The 22,330-nt window shown below is 37.9% G+C and overlaps 2 protein-coding genes across 4 annotated transcripts in view; both read left to right on the top strand.

The window, feature by feature from the left end:
* The window catches only part of LOC137236957 (protein anoxia up-regulated-like), a 1,647,042-nt gene that overhangs the window by 451,930 nt on the left and 1,172,782 nt on the right, over positions 1-22,330 (top strand). The window lies entirely within an intron of this gene.
* Positions 5,180-22,330, top strand: part of LOC137236955 (uncharacterized) — a 151,026-nt gene continuing 133,875 nt past the window's right edge. The window contains exon 1 of the mRNA XM_067760040.1: positions 5,180-5,765. The gene's annotated coding sequence lies outside the window, so the exon portion shown is untranslated. The remainder of the gene's footprint in view (positions 5,766-22,330) is intronic.

Raw genomic sequence — 22,330 nt, 5'->3', positions numbered from 1 at the left:
GCGTTTTCCAAGCCGAAATATTAGCCGTAACCAAAGCAGTGGAAGCACTGGAAGAGAATAGCTTAAGTACAACCGCGGTAGCTTTTATATTGACAGTCAAGCAGCAATTAAGGCAATAATCTCGCATAGCACAGCATCTAAATGAGTGTTAGAGTGTAGGCAGTCTCTGGAGAGAATCGAGAAAAGGGGAAGGATACATCTATGTTGGGTCCAAGGGCATATGGGAATAGATGAACTAGCTAAAACGGCGCATCCCTTGAAGCTTGCTCCGTAGACGTCCCAATTAGAGTGGGCGAGATTAAGCGAAGGCGAGAGGTGCACATGATCGACCAAGCGGGAACGGTGTGGGTTAAAGTGCGGGTCTGTAAAGTGTCGAAAATTATGTGTAGGTTTTACAAACTTAAACTAACAAAGTTGCTTCTATCACTAAAAAGAGGAGACTGAAAACTCATGACGGGTATTCTGACTGGACATTACCTTCGGGCGTCACAAGCCTTTAAATTAGGCTTGGTCAGTGATAGCAGATGTAGGAAGTGCGGGTTGAAGGAGGAAACGACCGCGCACGTTCTCTACTCGTGCCCTGCGCTTCCCAGGCTAAGACTCCAGCTTTTAGGAGTGATACAGCTGTCAGATCTAGAAGCAGCAAATGGCTTAAGTTCTAAAAAGCTACTAGTATTTGAAAAGAGGACGGAGTTATTTTATACCATAGTTCACAGTTTTTGATAGGGTTTATCAGTTTGGTTGTCAAAACAAACACTACGGACTCATTCAGTCTATGTGAGGTCCTCATGGACTGGCCAGTTCAACCTGACCTAAGTATAAATTGAACACACCATTAAACAAACAAACGTAAATATGTAAAACTGAGACCGAGTTGACAAAAATAAAGCTTCTTATTCGCAGTGAAAAAAGGAAATTTACATAACCAGATCTACATAACACACAAATCAATATAGAGCAGGCATCGGGATTTAGTGGCACAATTGTGCACATTCAATTCACACGTATTCTTATTCTCTTTAGTTTAGTAGTCACTGAGCATTTGGCGCAGCAGCATCGAGTGTGTGCGTCGCTCGCAATGTTGACGAATGTTATTAGCAAGCAACAAGCAAAGATCGTTGTTAATGTTTTCAATGCGCACAAGCGAAAAATATTTGATGTTGACCAACCATTTTGCGCAAATACAATGTATTTAATTGTATAAACCTTTTGCTTCCCATTTTGCGCATTAAAAATATAATAACAAACGAGTCTGTTCATTCCATTGTAAACAAAAGTTCATTCGTTTCCAAGAATGGGTCTTGAAATCAGATGCCTATAGAGTTGCTTAAAATACGCAAAAAAAACTCAAAGAAATCCGTTCAGTTTCATTATTTTCAAATAAATCAGCAAGTAAGCTGATAAAAACTTATTAAAATTTATAAAAAAGGCAAAGTTTTGTAGAAATATTTTGTGGTAGATAAGTGAAAAAATATGAAATAATATATTTCGATTGCTTTGTTCTCTGGCACCGCCATAAGATAACAATGAACGGTTGGCCCCTTTTTTCACTTTGATGCGACCAAAACGTTTATGTACATACATATGTGTATCCACATACGCAAAAAATGTTTAAAAAATTACGAAATTAGATCACTTGGTGAAGTATCTGCGTTGTCGTCCGCAAAAGGCTATTAATTAGACATGTTGCGTTAACCTATACGTATACCTACAATTTATCTCAGCTGTCAAAAATGGAATGTCGCAACGCTCCACAAAAAACATGGCTGCATAAACCATTTACACCAATGCGAAGACTAAGAAGCTAACTTTTATATCAATCGAAAGTTGCTACCAAAACCCGTTTCGTTTGCAGCCCTTAGATGAAAGCTGTTGTCACTGATAAATTTGCCACTGGTGAAAAAGAGTTATTTTTTTCATCGGATTTGTAATCCTGACAAAAATTCGAGTTTTTTGATATCCCATTTGACAATCTTGAGTAAATTCTCGATGAAAATCATAAATTAAACCTTTACCATGTAAAATACCCCAAAGTTATTCTGAAATGCCCAAATTTGATTTTGAGCACAATGGCATCTATGGACAATATTATAAAAAATCATGGCGGAACGATTCAAGGTGGCAGCATGCGACAGCTGATTATAAACTTTTTTATTTGATTTTATACATCAACTTTCGGCGCAGTACGATTTTGACATTTGTCCATCGAATTTACAAAAACAAAGTACATGAAATTTTTATTTATGTTTGTAGGTATGTCAACACGCTGCCACCTTGTAAGATTCCGCCATGTAGAAAATGCATATTTTCACGCGCTCTCCGAGAGCGAGAAGTTTCATATCAGTAACAAGCGAATGAACTAAGCAAGCCGATGCATCAAGTGATGTGCGCGATTATCGCGCTCTCACTAACACATCTGCATTTCCAAAATTCCCATGACTGATATAGAGCAGCCATCGGCAAATAATGGCACAATTGTGCAGACTCAATTCACACGTATTCTTATTCTCTTTAATTTAGTTGTCGCTGAGCATTTGGCGCAGTAACATCGATTGTGTTCGTCGCTCGCTATGTTGACGAATGTTATTGGCAAGCAACAAGCAAAGATCATTTGTTAGTTTTTTCAATGCGCACAAGCGAAAAATATTTAATGTTGACCAACCCTTTTTTGCAAATACAATGTATTTTATTGTATGATGCGGCAGTTATGCGGCAGTTACTCACGAACGTACGTACCAAAAACGTGTCAGCTGACACGATCTATCTTATGAGTGTGCAATGTAAACGAAAACTCACCGACGTGCAACGCCCGTACGTACGTAGCCCGGAACGTAGAAATCAAAACAATTTAGATTTTTTCCGTAAGAACGTGTCAGCTGATCGCTCTCTCACTAGACAGAGTTGCCTAGTAAACTTGTGTGCCCTAATTTTTGACCGTTTGCAGTTTTATGCAAAAACACCAAATTAAAGTTTGAAAAATTGTGAAAATATTTCGAAATAATTATGTAAAAGTTCTGAATATAAATATTTAATCTATTTATACTTTATTAATATGTATTCCGGCCTTTTACAATATCAAAAATTAAATTGGAAAAAGTTGATGTTTCCATAAGCTTACATATAAAATGGTCAATGGCAACAGTGCTTATCTGTAAACAATACACACACAAATATGTTATGTACATGTACACAGACGCACACATTGATTCCTACGGGCTTGAGAGTTCGGTCAAACGTGCTTCGTACGACAACCGTCCTTACGTACGGCACACGTCGGTGGGTAACTGCCGCATTACTCACGAACGTACGTACCAAAAACGTGTCAGCTGACACGACCTATCTTATAAGTGTGCAATGTAAACGAAAACTCACCGACGTGCAACGCCCGTACGTACGTAGCCCGGAACGTAGAAATCAAAACAATTTTGATTTTTTCCGTAAGAACGTGTCAGCTGATAGCTCTCTCACTAGACAGAGTTGCCAAGTAACTTTTGTGCGCTAATTTTTGACCGTTTGCAGTTTCATGCCAAAAAAACACCTAATTAAAGTTTGAGAAGTTGTCAAAATAATTCGAAATAATTATGTAAAAGTGCAGATTATAAATATGTAATCTATTTATATTTATTTAATATTAATTCCAGCCTTATACAACATCAAAAATTAAATTGGAAAAAGTTGATGTTTGCATAAGTATGCATGTAAAATGGTCAATGGCAACAGTGCTTATCTGTAAACAACACACACACAAATATGTTATGTACATGTACACAGACGCACACATTGATTCCTGCGGGCTTGAGGGTTCGGTCAAACGTGTTTCGTACGACAAACGTCCGTACGTACGGCACACGTCGGTGGGTAATTGCCGCTTAAACCTTTTCCTTGCCATTGTGCGCATTGAAAATATAATAACAAGCGATCTTTGCTTGTTGCTTGCTAATAAGCACTGATGACCTTATACGAAACATTCATTATCTCTCAAGTCGTTTCCAGGATTGGGTCTTGAAGTTTATTCGATAGTAAACAAATGTTCATTCGATTGTAAACAAAAGTTTATTCGTTTTCAAGAATGGGTCTTGAACATCAGATGGCTATAGGGTTGCCTAAAATACGCAAAACAAAACTGCAAGAAATTTGTTCGGTTTAATTATTTTCAAATAAATTAGCAAGTAAGCTGATAAAAACTTATTAAAATTTATAAATCAGGCAAAGTTTTGTAGAAATATTTTGTGGTAGATAAGTAAAAAAATATGAATTAATATATTTCGATTGCGTCGCTTTGCTTTGTTGCTCTGGCACCGTCATAAAATAACAATGAACGGCTAGCCCCCTTTTTACTTTGATGCGACAAAACGTTTATGTACATATATCCACATACAATAAAAAACGAAAAAAAATTTATAAAAAATTACGAAATTAGATCATTTGGTGAAGTATCTGCATTGTCGTCCGCAAAAGGCTGTTAATTAAACATGTTACGTTAACCTATACGTATACCTACAATTTATCTCAGCTGTCAAAAATGGAATGTCGCAACGCGCCACAAAAACATGGTCTTTATTCATCCACTTAATACGAAGGATAAGAAGCCAACTTTTTCAACAATCGAAAGTCGCTACCAAAACCCGTTTCGTGTGCAACCCTTCGATGAAAGGTGTTGTCACAGATAAATTTTGCACGGGTGAAATGAGTTAGTCTTTCTTCGGGTTTGTAATCCTGACATCAATTCGAGTTTTTTGATATTCCAATGGACAATTTTGAGCAAATTTTTGGTGAAAATCATAAATTAAACCTTTACCATGTAAAATACCCCAAAGTTATTCTGAAATGCCCAAATTTGATTTTGAGCATAATGGCATCTATAGCCAATATTATAAAAAATGCACATTTTCACGCGCTATCAGAGAAAGAGAAGTTTCATATCAGGTCATCAGTGCTACGCAAACCGATGCATCAAGTGATGTGCGCGATTATCGCGCTCTCACTAACACAATTGCATTTTGACTTTGCCAATGCCTCCTCTATGGCCATAGATGGGCAAAGCTTACTCACATTAGTAGTATGCTCATCACACACATTCTTACGCTCTTCATTTCAGTCGTTGTTGAGAGCGGAAAAGCAATTGTGCCACAGTGGCGTAAAAACATAATTTTCATATCAGTGGATTCACAGACAGCAACAAGGTAACAAGACAGTCGCTTAGTTGTTTACGTTTAATGAGATAGAAGTTTGTCCGCGATTAAAAATTAATAACAAAAACTTTTTTGTGATTCAGGTGCCTTTGGTAACGCACAATGTGTCTTGTGTTACGCTCTATAATATAAGGGTGTAGAAGATGATATTTTTTTTGGAAAAAAATTGCTCTTTTGCAAAAGTTTAAGGTGTGGATTTCACAAGTTGAAAAAGAAGGGCAAAAAAATTATAGAAATGTAGAAACTGAATTAAAAAAGGATCTGACAAACATAATCAATTTAAAGAACTGTTTTTAAAAGTGTTACACAAACTTAGCAGCCCACTCAAAATTTTCTTTGAAAAAATGCCTCTATAATCCAGAATTATAACACCAAATGTAGACCAAATAGACACATCTTTTGAAATAGCAACAAAAAAAGAGTTCATGACTGCACATTTTGTTCCATATGCTTCGATGAAAGCACTGATATAAACGAATTATGTCAAATGGTAATTTGTGTTCGATGTGTAGATTCCAACTACATAATTTTCGTATCAATATTTTCATTAGAAACTTCATGGAAATTTAACTGGTAAGTTGATATTTGACACATTTTGCCAAAAATTAATTTCTGAGGTGGACGTTAGCAAGTTTGCTGGCGTATGTACGGATGAGGCCAACGTAATGATTGGTAAAACGGAAGGTTTCGTAGGGCAGTTGGAAAAGCATAATATTTAGCTTAATTATTTTCATTGCATAATACACCAGCTCTCTCTTGCTTCCAAACTAGGCACGCTGATTTATTGGAATTTTTTTTTAACAGATCTGAAGACTTCCGAAAAATACAACATTTCATTGATATATTTGAAAATCCTTTAAAATGTAACGTAAGCCAATGTCGGTTTGAAGTACCATCAGAAATAATAATTCTTAGGATTGAAATATCATTTATTGAGAAAAATAATATTACCGAGTTCTGGAGGAACTTTGATAGCTCATTTTATCCTCAGCTCAAAGAAATTTCATTCAAGCTTTTATCATTTTTTGCTTGAACTTTCTTTTGTGATCACATTTTTTCTGATATGAAATCAAAACACGATTTCATTTTAACAAAAAACCTTAGAGTAAGCCAAACTAGTTCATTTTTATTTAGATAAAAATCTTATTTTCAAACTGAATTTCTCCAGAACCCGGTTATATCAATTTTCTTAAATAATCAGTCCTTAATATTTGTAAATTTTGTTTTTATTAAATTATTATGCAGAAAAGCTGAAAAAAATTAAACATACCGGCTGACATTACAGTTATTTCCATTCCGCCTACAATGAGGCTACGACGTCGCGCGAGATTCGAAATTTGATGACTCTAGTTCGATTCTCAGCTCGGGAGAGTATATATAATACAAAGATATCTGATGAAATCTTTGGCAGGATGGAAATAACTGTAATGTTAGCCGATATGTTTAATAATTTTCAGCTTTTCTGATATAATAAAGCTGAATAATTTAATAAAAGCAACTATATAACTCATAAAAATTTACAAACGTATAAGATGAAAAGACGATAAAAATTCAAGATCAGCCCTAAAAGTTAAAAAACAAAAAACGGTTTCGCATAGCTGAGTGTCCCATTTTTTTTAAGCACATTTCTTTTTTACACAACTGTAGCGCAATTACTCTCCCGTTTACCAATACACCCTTACGTTTCAATTTGCCCACCAATGGTTCATGGCGACGATGTGCCGTCGAAAGCTATTGCTTCGTTGAATGCTTATAAAGAGAGGATTTGTAAAGCGGGAGTCATTGGTGCCGTATTTCGTATCGCTGTATCCGTATCCCTAACGTAATCAGCTGTTTATCGTTTCGACGGTAAACCAAAACCCAATTGGTTGGCTACGATACGGTTACGATCTTAGCGGCACCAATAATTGATTGCATTGATTCTCATAAGGTTGGTCGAATCAGCTGTTAAAAGGTTACCGATACGGTTACCGATAAAGCACCAATGTCTCCAGCTTAAGACAGCACGAAGTTGTGTATAAACCACCACCACACGGATAACCGAAGTTCAAACTGTGGCTGTGTGAGTGAAACTAAAATCATCTTATTGGTGGTGGTTTAGTTCACTGATGACCAGATATGAAACTTCTCGCGCGTGAAAATGTGCATTTTTTATAATATTGGCCATAGATGCATCATACTCAAAATTAAATTTGGGCATTTCAGAATAACTTTGGGATATTTTACATAGTAAAGGTATAATTTATGATTTTCACCGAAAATTTGCTCAAAATTGTCCACTCGAATATCAAAAAACTCTAATTGATGTCAGGATTACAAACCCGAAGAAAAAATATCTCTCTTTCACCCGTGCAAAATTTTTCTGTGACAACACCTTTCATCGAAGGGCTGCACACGAAACGGGTTTTGGTAGCGACTTTCGATTATTGAAAAAGTTGGCTTCTTAACCTTCGCATTGATGTAAATGGATGGAGAAGGGCATGTTTTTGTGGCGCGTTGCGACATTCCATTTTTGACAGCTGAGATAAATTGTAGATATACGTATAGGTTAACGCAATATGTTTAGTTAACAGCCTTTTGCGGACGATAACGCAGATACTTCACCAAGTGATCTAATTTCGTAATTTTTTATACATTTTTTGTGTTTTTTATTGTTTGTAGATATATGCACATAAACGTTTTGGTCACATCAAAGTGAAAAAAGGGGCTAGCCGTTCATGTTATCTTATGGCGGTGCCAGAGCAGCAAAGCACTAATCTACCACAATACCACAAAATATTTCTACAAAACTTTGCCTTTTTTATAAGTTTTAATAAGTTTTAATCAGCTTACTTGCTGATTTATTTGAAAATAATGAAACCGAAGGATTTCTTGGAGTTTTTTTTGCGTATTTTAGGCAACTCTATAGCCATCTTATGTTTCAAGACCCGTTCTTGGAAACGAATGAACTTTTGTTTACAATTGAATGAACAGACAGCTGATTTCAAGACCAATTCCTGGAAGCGAATTGAGAGAGAATGAATGTTTCGTATCAGGTCATCTGTGGTCAGTGCACCGACTTTACCACTTTATTGGTAGATCTACCAACTTTTTAGCCCATTTTCATTTTCTACCACTTCTACCACCAGAGCCCAAAAATCTACCAACATTTCAACATTTCGCATTGAAACCAAATACTTTTGCCATTGCTATTTCAAATGAAGATTCCATTTATTTGGGTTTTTATTTTGAAAACTTTGTGTACGAATTCAAACAAGAAATAAATTTGTTTATGAAATAAATGTGGTAAATGAGCACGCAAATATTTCCCTGCGCTATTTTCATCAGTTTTTTTGTGAATAATTTTAAACGAAAATAAAAAAAGGTTTAAGTAAATACCAAAGTCGGTTATTTTGTGGCAGTATTCTTGGTACATTGGAAAAATGTTGTTATAATTAGACGTTTCGGAAATTTTCGTCAGTATTTCAAGTTCGAAATACAGCAAGCAAGTATCATTTAGGCATAAGCTTTGTATATACAAATTTACATGTATTTTTTTGTTTTGTTTACATGTTTTTTTTTTAAGTGTTATTTCCGTGACATGTCCCTGCTAGACAGAGCTGACGGAAACTCCAACACATTAACAGAATTGTTGCCATCACTAATACACTCGTATACATTTTTCCTTTTATTCGTATGGAAAACCATGGTATGAATGTGTGTGCATACACGTATAGAGAATGTGTACATCAGGTTTGTCATGCCGCTTCTAACAACCTGATAGAAACTTTGCTTTACGCTGCGATGTAAATTTCATCAGCCATATCTGTCAATCGATGCCTCAAATGACTGATAGCTGTCTAGCAGGGGTGCTTTATTTGTTTTACAATAAAATAAGAATTGTTTTGTACAAATATAAACTGTACCTATTTTTTTCTTGGAAAAAAAAATCTGCCAACTTCTACCACTATTTTAATTTTTCGTCTACCAACATTATCTTTTTAAAAGTCCGTGCACTGTCAGTGATTTAGTTGCTGATGAAAAATCAATGAGGTAGGACGTACGTACGCATGCTTGTTAACACACAAAAAGTAATTCGTCCTAGGAAGCTTCTATCATTTGGCAAGAGGATGGAGTAATTTTATAACATAGGTCCTGGTTTTTGATAGAGGTTTTCAGTTTGGTCGTTAAAACGAACTTGTGGTATCACTACGGACTCACTCAGTCTATGTTCTGTCCTCATGGACCGGCCACTGCAACCTAACCTAACCCCGACGGGATCACAGATGGACCCCGAAAAAAATGCAGATATGATCTCGAAAAATTCCCGAAATACCCCTAACGGGTACCCGGACGGATCCCGAAAATCATCCAGATATTCTACCGGAAAGTCCCCACATAATCCCGAAATGACCCCAACGGGATTCCGTAAATCGTCCAAAAAGGATCCCTGAAGGCCCCAAATAATCCCGAAATTACCCTAAAGGGATCCCGAAAACTATACAGAAGTTATCCCGAAATAGTCCCGAAATGACCCTGACGGGAACCCGAAAGCCATCCAGAAATAATACCGGAAGGATCCCCAAATAATCCCAGAAAAGTCCCAAAATAACTCCGACGGGATCCCGGAGGTATACCGAAAATAATTCAGAAATTATCAACGAAGGGTCCCAAAATGATCCCGAATTATAGTGTGTTATGTTGTACGAGTAAGACGTGTTTTTGCTGTGCTTCCGAGTTTTCCACATTAAACGTATTATTTGGACATAAAAATTACCACCGGTGTCATAAAAAACAGCGCGTGTGAAATAGTGTCGTTTTTTCACCATTGGATCTTAATTTCTATATATTTGACCCACTAACCATGTAATTGAACCGAAGTAACCCAAAACACAAGGCTGTATCACCGCCAACCTCAATCTACTGTGACCAAAACGGGAACTTCAATTGAAGGGCAGAGAAGCTCAATCATATAAGAGCTGACTGCGGTAATTAAGAGTTCTGAGGAAAGAGTGATGCAAAAAATCTGGGAGTTAGCCGGTGAAATTGTTAATATAAGACTTTTCGTAACTGCGATAGAGTCAAGAGTAACTGCGGTTGAGAACTCTTGCACCGAGGTTAATACTCTACCGAATGAATTACCAAGTATGCGAGCAAAGGTCGCAGAGCTACAAAGCAGCGCAGTCGCCACGGACATAGTCATAAACGAAAATCTGTCTGACATATTCGCCAAACTATGTAGTACAGCGCTGCACAAAGCACCCCCGCTGCGCGATGCGTGTATCTCGAGTGAAAATGGGCAAAAAAAAACATGCCCCCATTATAATAAAATTTTGCTCTTCGCACAAGAGGAATCAGCTATTAAAATCAATTTCCGCACTCTGCAAATCACACAAAAGATCGCTCATACTCTCTGACATCGATCAGCCCGGATATGGCAGTGTATATTTGCACGAGAGTTTGCCCCAAATGACACCCGAAGTTATGTCGTACGCCTCTGAGCTCGAAGAAAAAAACCCTTAAAGTCGGCTTTCTCTGTAAGAGGAAAAGTTTTCATCAGACTTAAACCCAATGAAGAGCCGCAATTAGTACGTACCAGATCCGATGTGAATACTTTAATGAGCGCAACAGCAAAATAAATCACTTACATACATACGTATATGTGACCCGGTCTATGAAAAGGTGGCTTATGGCTCAAAAAAGAAATTGCGAGAAACAGCTGCTAACAATTGTTTTTTGAGTCATAAGCCACCTTTTTATAGACCGGGTCACATATATATTAGCTGTGTTTTTTCACGTCTATACACGTTTACGCTTAAACTTTATATGGACTGCTAAGCGACAAACTTTAAATACACCTCTGAAATTAGTACTACAAAATTTCAATACGTATTATACTCAGATGCAACTGAAATATGTGCCCATGTTTCACCCTCTGCACTAATTCCATGTATTCTATGCGCGTCCACTATTTATCACAACTGATTCAGCTATATGTTATACACAGAAATACAACAAAGGGTTGTGTCTCCGCTTTTCGGTACACCCTGCAGCTGTAGCTAGTTGTTTAACCACTGCCGCTAGATGGGTCTACTAGGCATTATCTAAGCGAGGATACGCGTTTTTTTTCACGCGCAAACGAAACGCATGTAAAAAAAAGGACGTGTGGAACTCGGGGACTGCCGCGGTAAAGCTATTGCATATTATCAACTTATGCAATTATAATATTTATGCAACGTTTTGTTTTCTTTGACATTAATTCAAGTTTTGTCTTTGATATTAATTCAAGTTAACCTTTTTAAGCGTGGTGACCGATAAGAAAACAAATTTTTTACTTTTATTGAATAAATGAGAAGTTAATATTTAACTTTTACTTTAACTTTAACTTTATTTTTAACTTTAACTTTAACATTCACTTTAACTTTAACTTTAACTTTAACTTTAACTTTAGCTTTAACTTTAACTTTAACTTTAACTTTAGCTTTAACTTTAACTTTAATTTTAACTTTAACTTAAACTTTAACTTTAACTTTAACTTTAACTGTAACTTTAACTTTAAATTTAACTTCAACTTTAACTTTAACTTTGACTTTAACTTTAACTTTAACTTTAACCTCAACTTTAACTTTAACTTTAACTTTAACTTTCATTTTAACTTTAACTTTATTTTTAACTTTAAAAAAACGTAGTGCGGTTTTATTAGGTTGGCTTGTAAGCGACCATATATGTATATGATAAGCGATAGCACAATGGCTACTTCGTGAAAATAAACGACAGCTCTTTTAGTTTGATTTCGATGGTCGTACGGTGAGGAGGTGTCGCACGCGCGCTTAAAACATAGTACCCAAGAGCGCGTCTGACACGTGTTCACCGTTAAAGCATTGAAATCAAACTAAATAAATAATTGATTTTGCTTTCGTGCTCGCTACGCGTTCGTGTTTACTAACACATTCTCAATTTGGTAACCGTGTAAATGTAGTGGTGCCCACCGCTGTTTATGATAGAGATCCAATTTTATGTATTTGGCCTGTTGCTAACACCGAACCTTTACGAACCTTTTCAAGCCTTTTCGGGCCTTCTCAGATCTTTTTTGACAAATATCCGTTACGGTTTTTTTTGATTTAGTCGCCAAGCCCGCGATAAAATCTATGCAATAGCTTAAAAACACGGCTATTATACAGCATAAGTAAGAGTATCCCGCTCTCAACACATTTATTGATTTTCTCTTTATACTAGTTTTTAGCTTTTGAAAATTCACTTATTTATGTTTTCGTTGTCCCTATACCTTCACATCTTCGGCTTTCCCGTTTTTCCTGCTTTTAATCCATCTCTACTTCTACATTTACATTTTCTCTTTTATCTTCTTTAAATATGTATATCTGTATGTTGCGCATGTATGAACGCTTGTTTGATATGAAAGCGCAGTGCTTATTGTTCTGGGCTGTAACAGCATTTGTTCTAAAGCTTATGCCAGCGCACATAACATGATCCGAATACTAGGTAAGCAAAAAAATGGTTAAAAATCTATCACCTTAATGTTCAGAGCCTTCGAAATAAAGTAGATGAGTTTAGACATATTTTTGAATCGTCCGACGTTGATATTGTATGTGTCTCAGAGACTTGACTTTCTGCTTGACATAGTGATACTTTGCTGCATATTGATAGGAATAAGCTTTTTCGCGCAGATACAGCTGGACGTGGGGGTGGAGTCGCAATGTTTGTAAAACATGGCTTGTCTTGTAAAATCAAATGCACAGCAGAGCCATCTAACTTAATGGAGTATATTTTCATCGATATCGATTCTAAGCTTTCGAAAATACTCATAGGATGCGTTTACAGACCGAATAAACACATTGCTTTAGACAGCTTAATTAATAAAATTTATGATCTTAGCCTTAATTATAACAATATTGTGATAGTTGGTGACTTCAACAGTGACCTGCTTACTGGTAATAAATTATCTTTGGCAATGCAAACCCTAGCTCCTTTTCCGGTGAACACATTATACCCCACGCACTTTACACAATCAAACAGCACTCTTTTGGACGTATTTTTCGTAACCGACTTGTCAAAACTCCTGCTCTTTGATCAGCTCTCTGTCCCGCATTTTTCCAAACATGACCTAATTTTTCTGACATATGACTTCAAGTTCTCATATACTTCAACTTCATATTCATGTAGAGATAGCGTTTTATGGGAGTCGGTTTATAAATTGACATCTGCAAATGACCAAATAAATTTTCTCAAAGCTAATATTTGCTCGCTGTATGAAAAATACGTACAATTCGTGACTAAATCCTCTAAAGCTCGATAGCGCCCTTGGTTTAACAAATATATCAAAGGCCTTATTCAAAAAAGCAACAAGGCGTATCGTAACTGGAAACGCCTAAAATGTGAATAAACTTATAATATTTTCAAAGCTCACAGAAGAGAAGTCACCAACGCTATCAAATCACAAAAACTCAAATAGTGTATCAGTTTGGCACTGCGATAGGGAGTAAAAATACATGGAAGCACATCCGAGATATTGGTATAGGCGTTAAGGACAATGACACCGATTAACACATAAATGTAATTGAGCTGAATGAAAAATTTCTTCAGCTATTTAATTGTGACCGTAACGTATATATTGATAGGTATAGTGATTGTGTGCATAGTTCATTACCTGGTTATTCATTCCCCAACGTTGATGATTGTGTAGTTATTAAGTCAGTCCTTAGTATTAAGTCTAATGCTACTAGCCTAGCTGGTATTCACCCCAAGTTTTTTAAGTGCATACTTCCCAAAATTTTACCATACGTCACTTTTGCACTCAATACTATTCTGTCCTCATCTATTTTCCCTCAATGTTGGAAGGTGGTTAAAGTAGTCCCAATTAAAAAAAACCAATGGGGAATAGAGGCCCATTGCAATACTGCCGTTTCTGTCCAAAGTACTCGAACGTTTAATGCATCTCCAAATAAGTTATTTCTTAAGTCGTAGTTCCTTTATTAATTGTACACAGTCTGGCTTTAGAACAGACCGCAGCTGTACAACTGCTGTAATTGAGGTATCTGACGATATTAGACTGAACATAAATAAAAACCTGGTGACGTTTTTGATGCTTTTGGATTATTCAAAAGCCTTCGACACTGTCAACCATACCATCCTCGCCATGAAGCTCAAAAACTTGTTCAATTTCTCACCGCCAGCGTTACGTTTATTACTCTCATAACTTAGCGATCGATCGCAAGCTGTATGTGCCGCTAACAATATATCTGATTATTTACCGATTAGCAAGGGGGCTCCCCAAGGCTCGATTCTTGGTCCACTGCTTTTTGTGTTATATGTAAATGACCTCCAAAGTGTATTAAAGTACTTTGATATTCACGACTATGCGGATGATGTTCAATTATATGTAAGTTGTCCCACGGTTTCCGTCAATAGCCGTATTAGTCTCCTAACCGCCGACCTTGAGAGCGTAAACAAGTGGGCCTGTGTGAGCTTTGATTATCTGCTTAAGTTAAAATGTCTAACTCTACTTCACAAGGTCATTGTCTCACAAGAGCCCGAATACCTCAGGGAACGTCTTCAATTTATCAGAATGCCTCGTTCGCTAAACTTACTTAATGTGAAGTACACCAACCTCATAACTGAGCGCCAGTTCTTTGTTTTTGCTGTCCGCCTTTGGAACGCCCTGCCTGTAAGGATTAAAGCTATACATAACCCACTGCGCTTCAAAAACGAGCTGCGGCACTACTTTTCTAAAAAATAGGCATGCATATATAGTCATTTATTCAACTTCATTTCCCTCTTCCTTCTATTTTCCCTACATTAACGCCTTTTCTTCCTAAACTTCTCCCACTTCTATGTTATTTTCCCTTATTTATTGTATTGTTATAATTGCTGTAAATAACTTAAGCTCAACTTACTTTAATTTAGTTTAAGATCAAACACTGTAAAGTAACTTAAGCTTGTGTGTTTGAAATAATTAAAAAAATAAATAAATATTCCCGAAATGATCCTGACGGAATGTCGGACGGATCCCGAAAACCATCCAGAAATGAACCCATAAAAGTTCCGAAATGACCCTGACATAGTCAAGAAAAAGTCCCGAAATTACCCCGACGGGATACCGGATGAATCCCGAAAACTACCCGGAAATGATCCCGGAAGGATCCTAAAATGATAGCGAAAAAGTCCCTAACTGATTCGGACGGATCCCGAAAACTATCCAGAAATGATTCCGTAAAGGTCCCAAAATCATCCCCAAATAGTCCCGAAAAAGTCGCGAAATTACCCTGACTGGTACCCGGACGAACCCCAAAAATCGTCCAGAAATTATACCGGAAGAGTTCCGAAATGATCCCGAAATAGTGCCGAAAACCATCCCGAAATGATCCCGGAAGGATCCCCAAATGACCACAAAATGCTTCCGAAAAGTTCCGAAATAACTCGGACCGGTTCCCGGACGGATCCCAAAAGCTACCCAGAAATGATGGCGGAAGGGTCCCCAAATTATCCCGGAACAGTCCGGAAACGACCCTGATGGGATCCAGAAATTCTCTCGGCAAGATGCCGAAAATGTTCCGAAATAACCCCGACGGGATCCCAGAAGTATCTTGAAAACTATCCCGAAATTATCGCGACGGGATCCGTCAAGAATACTATCCACAAATGATCCCGTAAGGGTCCCAAAATGATCCCGAAATAGTCCCGAAAAAGTCGCGAAATTACCCTGACTGGTACCCGGACGAATCCCGAAAATCGTCCAGAAATTATACTGGAAGAGTCCCGAAATGATCCCGAAATAGTGCCGAAATAACCCCGACGGGATCACGAAAACCATCCAGAAATGTCCCCCAAAATGCTCCCGAAAAGTTCCGAAATAACTCCGACATGATCCCGGACGTGTTCCGAAAATCATTCAGAAATTATCCCGGAAGGGTCCCAAAATGATCCCGAAATAGTCCCGTAAAGTTCACGAAATAATCCCGACGGACCGCCGGACGGATCCCGAAAGCTATCCAGAAATGATCCCGTAAAGGTCCCGAAATGACTCTGACATAGTCCGGGAAAAGTCCCGAAATTACCCCGACGGAATGCCGGCCGGATCCCGAAAACCATCAAGAAATGATGCGGAAGAGTCCCCAAATGATGCCGAAATAGTCCCGAAATGATCCCAGAAGGATTCCCAATTGATCCCGGAATTGTCTCGAAAAAATTTTAAAATAACCCCGACGGGATCCCGGACGGAGCCCGAAAACTATACAGAAATGATCCCTGAAGAGTCCCAAAATGATCCTGAAATAGTCCCGAAAAAATCCTGAAATGACCCCGACGGAATCCCAGACGGATACCCAAAACCATCCAGAAAAGATCCCGGAAGGGCCTCGATATGACCCTGACGGGATTACAAATGGGGTGAAGCTAATTAATGATAAAAGCACGTTAATAAGGCAGCGGGCGCTTTGAAGCGAATGAAGAGTTACAAACAAGCATACAGGTAAAGCTAATAAAAGCGTGCTAATAAAAACAATTGAAGGAGGGAGGATGGCGGGAGAAGACGGATAGCACCACCAATCGTTTTTTCAAAATTGTTTATATTTCGATTTGTATGAGCCAGACACCAAAAATTATTGATTTAGGAGAACATTTATATTGACTTATAACAATTTATATATTTTGCACCAGAGTGGTTTTTTTTTGGGGGGGGGGGGGGAGGGGGCGGGCGGATACGGGCGGAGACGGAGGGTGTCACTGCTCACTTTGTAAGCCCTCGACTTATTTAACCCATTGAGTTTGTAATATTGGTGAAGGTCAGTACACGCAAAGTTATAATGTGTAAAAATTCTTAAAAAGTAATTATTCGATGGGGTCGTGGGACCCCTTCTCCCCCTTTCCATGTTCGGAAAAAGTTTCGCCAGTTGACTGTTGTCTCTGTCCCAAATTTCATAAAAATCCGTGTAGCCGTTATGGCGTGATTCAGTCACAAAGACGAAAAAGTACAATAATTAAATTACAACTGTTGCTAGGGATCGGGGACCTCCACCTTTCCAAAAAAAAATATTAGTAGTAGATCCTTCTAGACTATTGGCTATATGTGTGCCAAATCTCATCCAAAGCCGTCCAGCCGTTCTTGCGTGATTGAGTCACAAAGACAAACGTCTGGACAAACATCCAAACTTTCCCATTTATAATATTACTAGCCTTTACCCGCGGCACCGTCCGCAAGGAGAAAGTAAAATATATGGGCTATTCACGTTAGCCTGATCTGGGTAATTCTGGGATATGTTTGTACAATATGGGTATCAATCAAATGGAAGTTGTTTACGAGTACTTTGATACGGGGTATTTTTCGTACCCGCCGGTAACTAGGGTCTCGAGATATAAGCGAAAACGTGGACGCTGGTACCCCTAGAATGTGTTTACAGAATATGGATAACAAATGAAAGCTGTTGAAGAGTGCTTTAGCACAGGGTAGTTTTCATACCTATTGGTGACTAGGGTCTCGAGATTGAGACCAAAACGTGGACCGCGGTACCCCTAGAAAGTGTTTTATACAATATGGATAACAAATGAAAGCTGTTGATGAGTGCTTTAGTATAGGGTTATTTGCATACCCCTGGGTGACTAGGGTCTCAAGATATAGGCCAAACCGTGGGCCCGTGTACTAGAGATATACGCCGCCGATAAACGCCGCCGCCGCCGCCGAGATTTTGGTCGTTTTTTGCACGCCGCCGCCGAATGTCAAAAATATCGGCGTGGCGGCGCCGTGTCCGGCGCGTTACTATATTTTCTACTCCGTTTAAGACTGTTTAGGCCATTTATTGTTCATGTCGAAAATTGGTCGGATATGGTCGAAAGTGGTATCAACGGATGCGCATCACTGCCAGTTATAAGAAACTAATTGCGAAATTTAACTCTTTATAACTATTCAAATGTTATTTAAAATAACAGGCGCTTTCGATGTCAGCTTATCGCGGACTTTCCATCATCCAATTCAGCAAGTTATTAAAACAAAATACTAAAAGAAAAGTTATATAATAAATTCATATGCTCACTTTACATTTTTGAAAAAATTAATAAAGAACAATTAATTGAAATAAAATGACCCAAGGCGAACATGTTTTTTAAACTGTCCTCAAGAATAAGCGAAATCAGTGATGCAAAATCCTTTAGTAAGTTCTAGGGGCATAAACACTCCTTTGAAATTATTCTTACCTCATACTTAAGTTGAGGATATATGTACATATGAGAAGGGTTTGAAAAATCGTTTGGGCTTACATTCAAACATCTATAAAATAGCGTCTGAAATGTTAATTTTGATTTTCACACTTCATCCTTCAATACCCAAGTCTCCCGGTTTGACATTTCCTAAAGCTGGCGGCACTATCCAAAACTAGTCCCTTGGAGTGAATCACATTGATTATAGCCTATCAACCAAGTTTAAATATCACCTACACGTTACGGCTCCTTTTACAATTGTGAATACGTAGGCACATATATCTACCAGGTGAGGCTTTGTCCTCACTCAAAGTGGTGAAGCAAAACCTTTCCCAAGACAGTGGAACTAATGACCGTGTGTGATACTACCCTAACGTAGTGGACAGTCGAACTTGTCTGAAAACTGAAGCTGCGCGGTCATCCATAATGAGCTCCTATATCGTAAAGCCGGAAAACAGTAGTTAACAACTTTCAACTTAAAAATCCGTCGACTTTCATTCTAAATTTGATTTAACGAAGACTATTGAAATCAATGTTGTGAACACAAACGTCTGCAATCTTTGGTCTACATTTTAAAAATTTTATCCAGGGTCCTTGTAAAATTTTAATTATATAGATGCGCCGAGTATTATACGGATTTTCACCCATGACGCAAAGACATCTGCTTAGACTGCTTATGATTTCGAGGGCGGCATCTTTGGCCGAATAGTCACTCCCTAACGTTTCAAAATGTAGCTCGGCAGCATAGCGCAACAAAAGTATCCGTTGGAAAGTCTTCGGAGCTACACCTAGAGCTTCTAGGAAAGTGACGTCGACGAAGGTATGAGTTCGAAGTCGCAGTCGTATAGCTTCTGTACTGGCATATGGTGTGAGACTCAGGAGGCGTGGTAGCGACTGGTGGTAGGGATTCCTACTGTTCGCACATCGGAAATTTTAGCTCTTAAAAACAGCCGAAAAAACTGGAGGCGCCCTGTGCAACGATAGTCATGAGTATTAATAGACCATTCATAGCAACCCTAAGTCGCCTTTATGCGTGACCGCCAAGGAGCGACAAATGATTTAAAGAAATTGTGTTCGCGACTATTATTAGGAGTTAACCCTAGGTGAAACTACGCTTTGAACGAGATATACAGGCAAAAGTGTGACTATTTTATGTATCTCTATTTCTTTTCAGCATACGCAGCAGTACCATTTCCAAAGACCGGGGTTAGGTTCGAAGCCTCTCTGGAGCATGCAAACGAGGGACAATCCCTTCGCAAGGAGCTACTCCTGAAAATTTTAGAACGGTCTGCGAGATTTTGATGCAAAAACCACGGATCTTTCCGAAATGGCCAACTCGTTGATTTCTTTAAATACATATAAACAAAAACTTTCCTAAATATTATTTTTTTAAATAGAAAAATCAAGCTTTTAAAGTAAGAACACCGGCGTACGCCGGCGCGCCGCCTACGCCGCCGCCGAAAAAGTGATCGGCGTAAACCTCTACCGTGTACCGTAGACAGAGTTTATACAATATGGATATCAAATGAAGGCTGTTGATGAGTGCTTTAGTAAAGGGTAATTTTCATAACTATTGGTGACTAGGGTCTCGAGATATAGGTCAAAACGTGAACCGGGTTCCCCTAGAATGTGTTTATACAATATGGATAACAAATGAAAGCTGTTGATGAGTGCTTTAATAGAGGGTAATTTGCATAGGGTCTCCAGATATAGGCCAAAACGTGGGCTCGTGTACCCCTAGAGAGAGTTTACAGTATGGATATCAAATGAAAGCTGTTGATGAGTACTTTAGTAAAGGGTAGTTTTCATACATATTGGTGACTAGGGTCTCGAGATATAGGCCAAAACGTGAACCTGGGTACCCCTAGAATGTGTTTATACAATATGGATAACAAATGAAAACTGTTGATGAGTGCTTTAGTACAGGGTAAGTTTCATACCTATTGGTGACTAGGGTCTCGAGATATAGACCAAAACGTGGGCCCGTGTACCCCCAGACAGATTTTATACAATATGGATATCAAATGAAAGCTGTTGATGAGTGCTTTAGTACAGGGTAAGTTTCATACCTATTGGTGACTAGGGTCTCGAGATATAGGCCAAAACGTGAACACGGGTACCCCTAGAATGTGTTTATACAATATGGATAACAAATGAAAGCTGTTGATGATTGCTTTAGTACAGGTTAAGTTTCATACCTGTTTCTTACTAGGGTCTCGAGATATATGCCAAAACGTGGATCAAGGTAACACTAGGATGTGTTTTTACATTATGGGTATCAAATTGAAGCTGTTGATGTGTGCTTTAGTACAGGGTAGTTTTCATACCTACTGGTGATTATTGTCTCGATATATAGGCCAAAACGTGGACCCGGATACCACTAGAATGTGTGTGTAATATGGATATCAAATGAAAGCTGTTGCTGAGAGCTTTAAAGTAATGTTCATTGTGATATTCTATTTAGTCGCATCAACCTGGCAATACTGATAAATATGCATACGAAACCGCAATAAAGACAAGAATTAATAATACCCACATACCTATTTACATACGTACTATTCGATTTGCCTGAGATTTGGTATATAAATTTGCCTATATTAGTATTTACGATCCTTTTTTCCGGGAAGTAGACCAGAGACGGACTGGGACTGTGACTCGGAGTGGGACTGGGACTCGGAATGGGACTGGAACAAAATAGATACCACCCTCTTGGGCTGGCAATAAATGATGAAGAAGAATGAGAAGAATTTGAGATAAGAGAAAAGAAGGAAGGACACTGAGAAAGAGATAGAGTGGATACAGATAGACCAAATTTAGGGCAGAACAATGTCTGCTGGGTCTGCTAGTAAATTACTAAACAAAATATATGTATTTGGCCTTGTCATATCAGAATATGAAACTAATTTTCAGTTTAGTGTACCCATAAATAGTGTTACCGTTAATTTACATTCATTCATTTATATATATATCATGTAAGCGTTGCAAAATCATCAGACCTACGAAAAGAATAAATAAGAATACAAACACAAAAACATAACTGTGAGTACTGTGTTTTTATTTTTCGTCTATAGCATAACGCTAGTATGCTTCGTTTAGAGAGTTTGCTTTTCCATTGATAGTAGCTGATCAGCGTGATTACTTGAAAGTTAAAAAAAATTAAATAATTTAACTTTTCTGTGTTCCCAGTGAAACTAACACAATATGTGATCAATATGGCAAACGTGTCTCTAGTGAAATCAAATAAAGGAAAGGATATGTTATGTGTTGACGGATTTTTTACTATTTTGAGTGGTCCAGAAAAAAAACATTTAATTGGACCTGCTCCAAAAGAGTACAATATAAATGTCGTTCCCGCATTATCACAAAATTTAGTGAAAACCTGCATCATGTCACCTTTTGCCGATAGCCTTAACGTAGTAAAAGCAAATAATTTGGTGAAAAACTAGCGAAAAAAGTTTCCTAAATACACGCCAAATAATCCAGAAATTTGTTGTTGAAACACCCACCCAGAGCTCCGATTACTTATCAAGAACCCTAACCCAAAAAAGAAAAATAAACAGAATCAGAATCAGAAGGTCCATATCAATCTTTCATGACCCGAGATAGCTAGAAGAAATAGTTTGAATGTTTTGGAAAACGAACTTTTAATTTTATCTGAAAAACACGTCCAAGATGAAGTAATAATAATATGCGCCACCAAGTCGTCTATAGAATTACTTGATAAAAGCGACTGTTGGATTATGGATGGAACTTTCGACGTGGTGCCTTCTATAATGCGAAAACTTGTCTCGATACATGGCCGTGTTGAAGGGCAACTGATACTGAAGGGTACTGATACGTATTATTCATTACGAATTGTTAAAGAGCCTGGCTTTTGTTCCCCACAGCGAAGTCTCCGAGTACTATAATCATTTGTATAATACTACCGATGACACGGATATGAGGAATATTTG

This window comes from Eurosta solidaginis, chromosome 1 (assembly GCF_040869045.1).
Source record: "Eurosta solidaginis isolate ZX-2024a chromosome 1, ASM4086904v1, whole genome shotgun sequence".
Taxonomy (NCBI): domain Eukaryota; kingdom Metazoa; phylum Arthropoda; class Insecta; order Diptera; family Tephritidae; genus Eurosta; species Eurosta solidaginis.
This window is presented reverse-complemented; position numbering and strand designations above follow the sequence as displayed.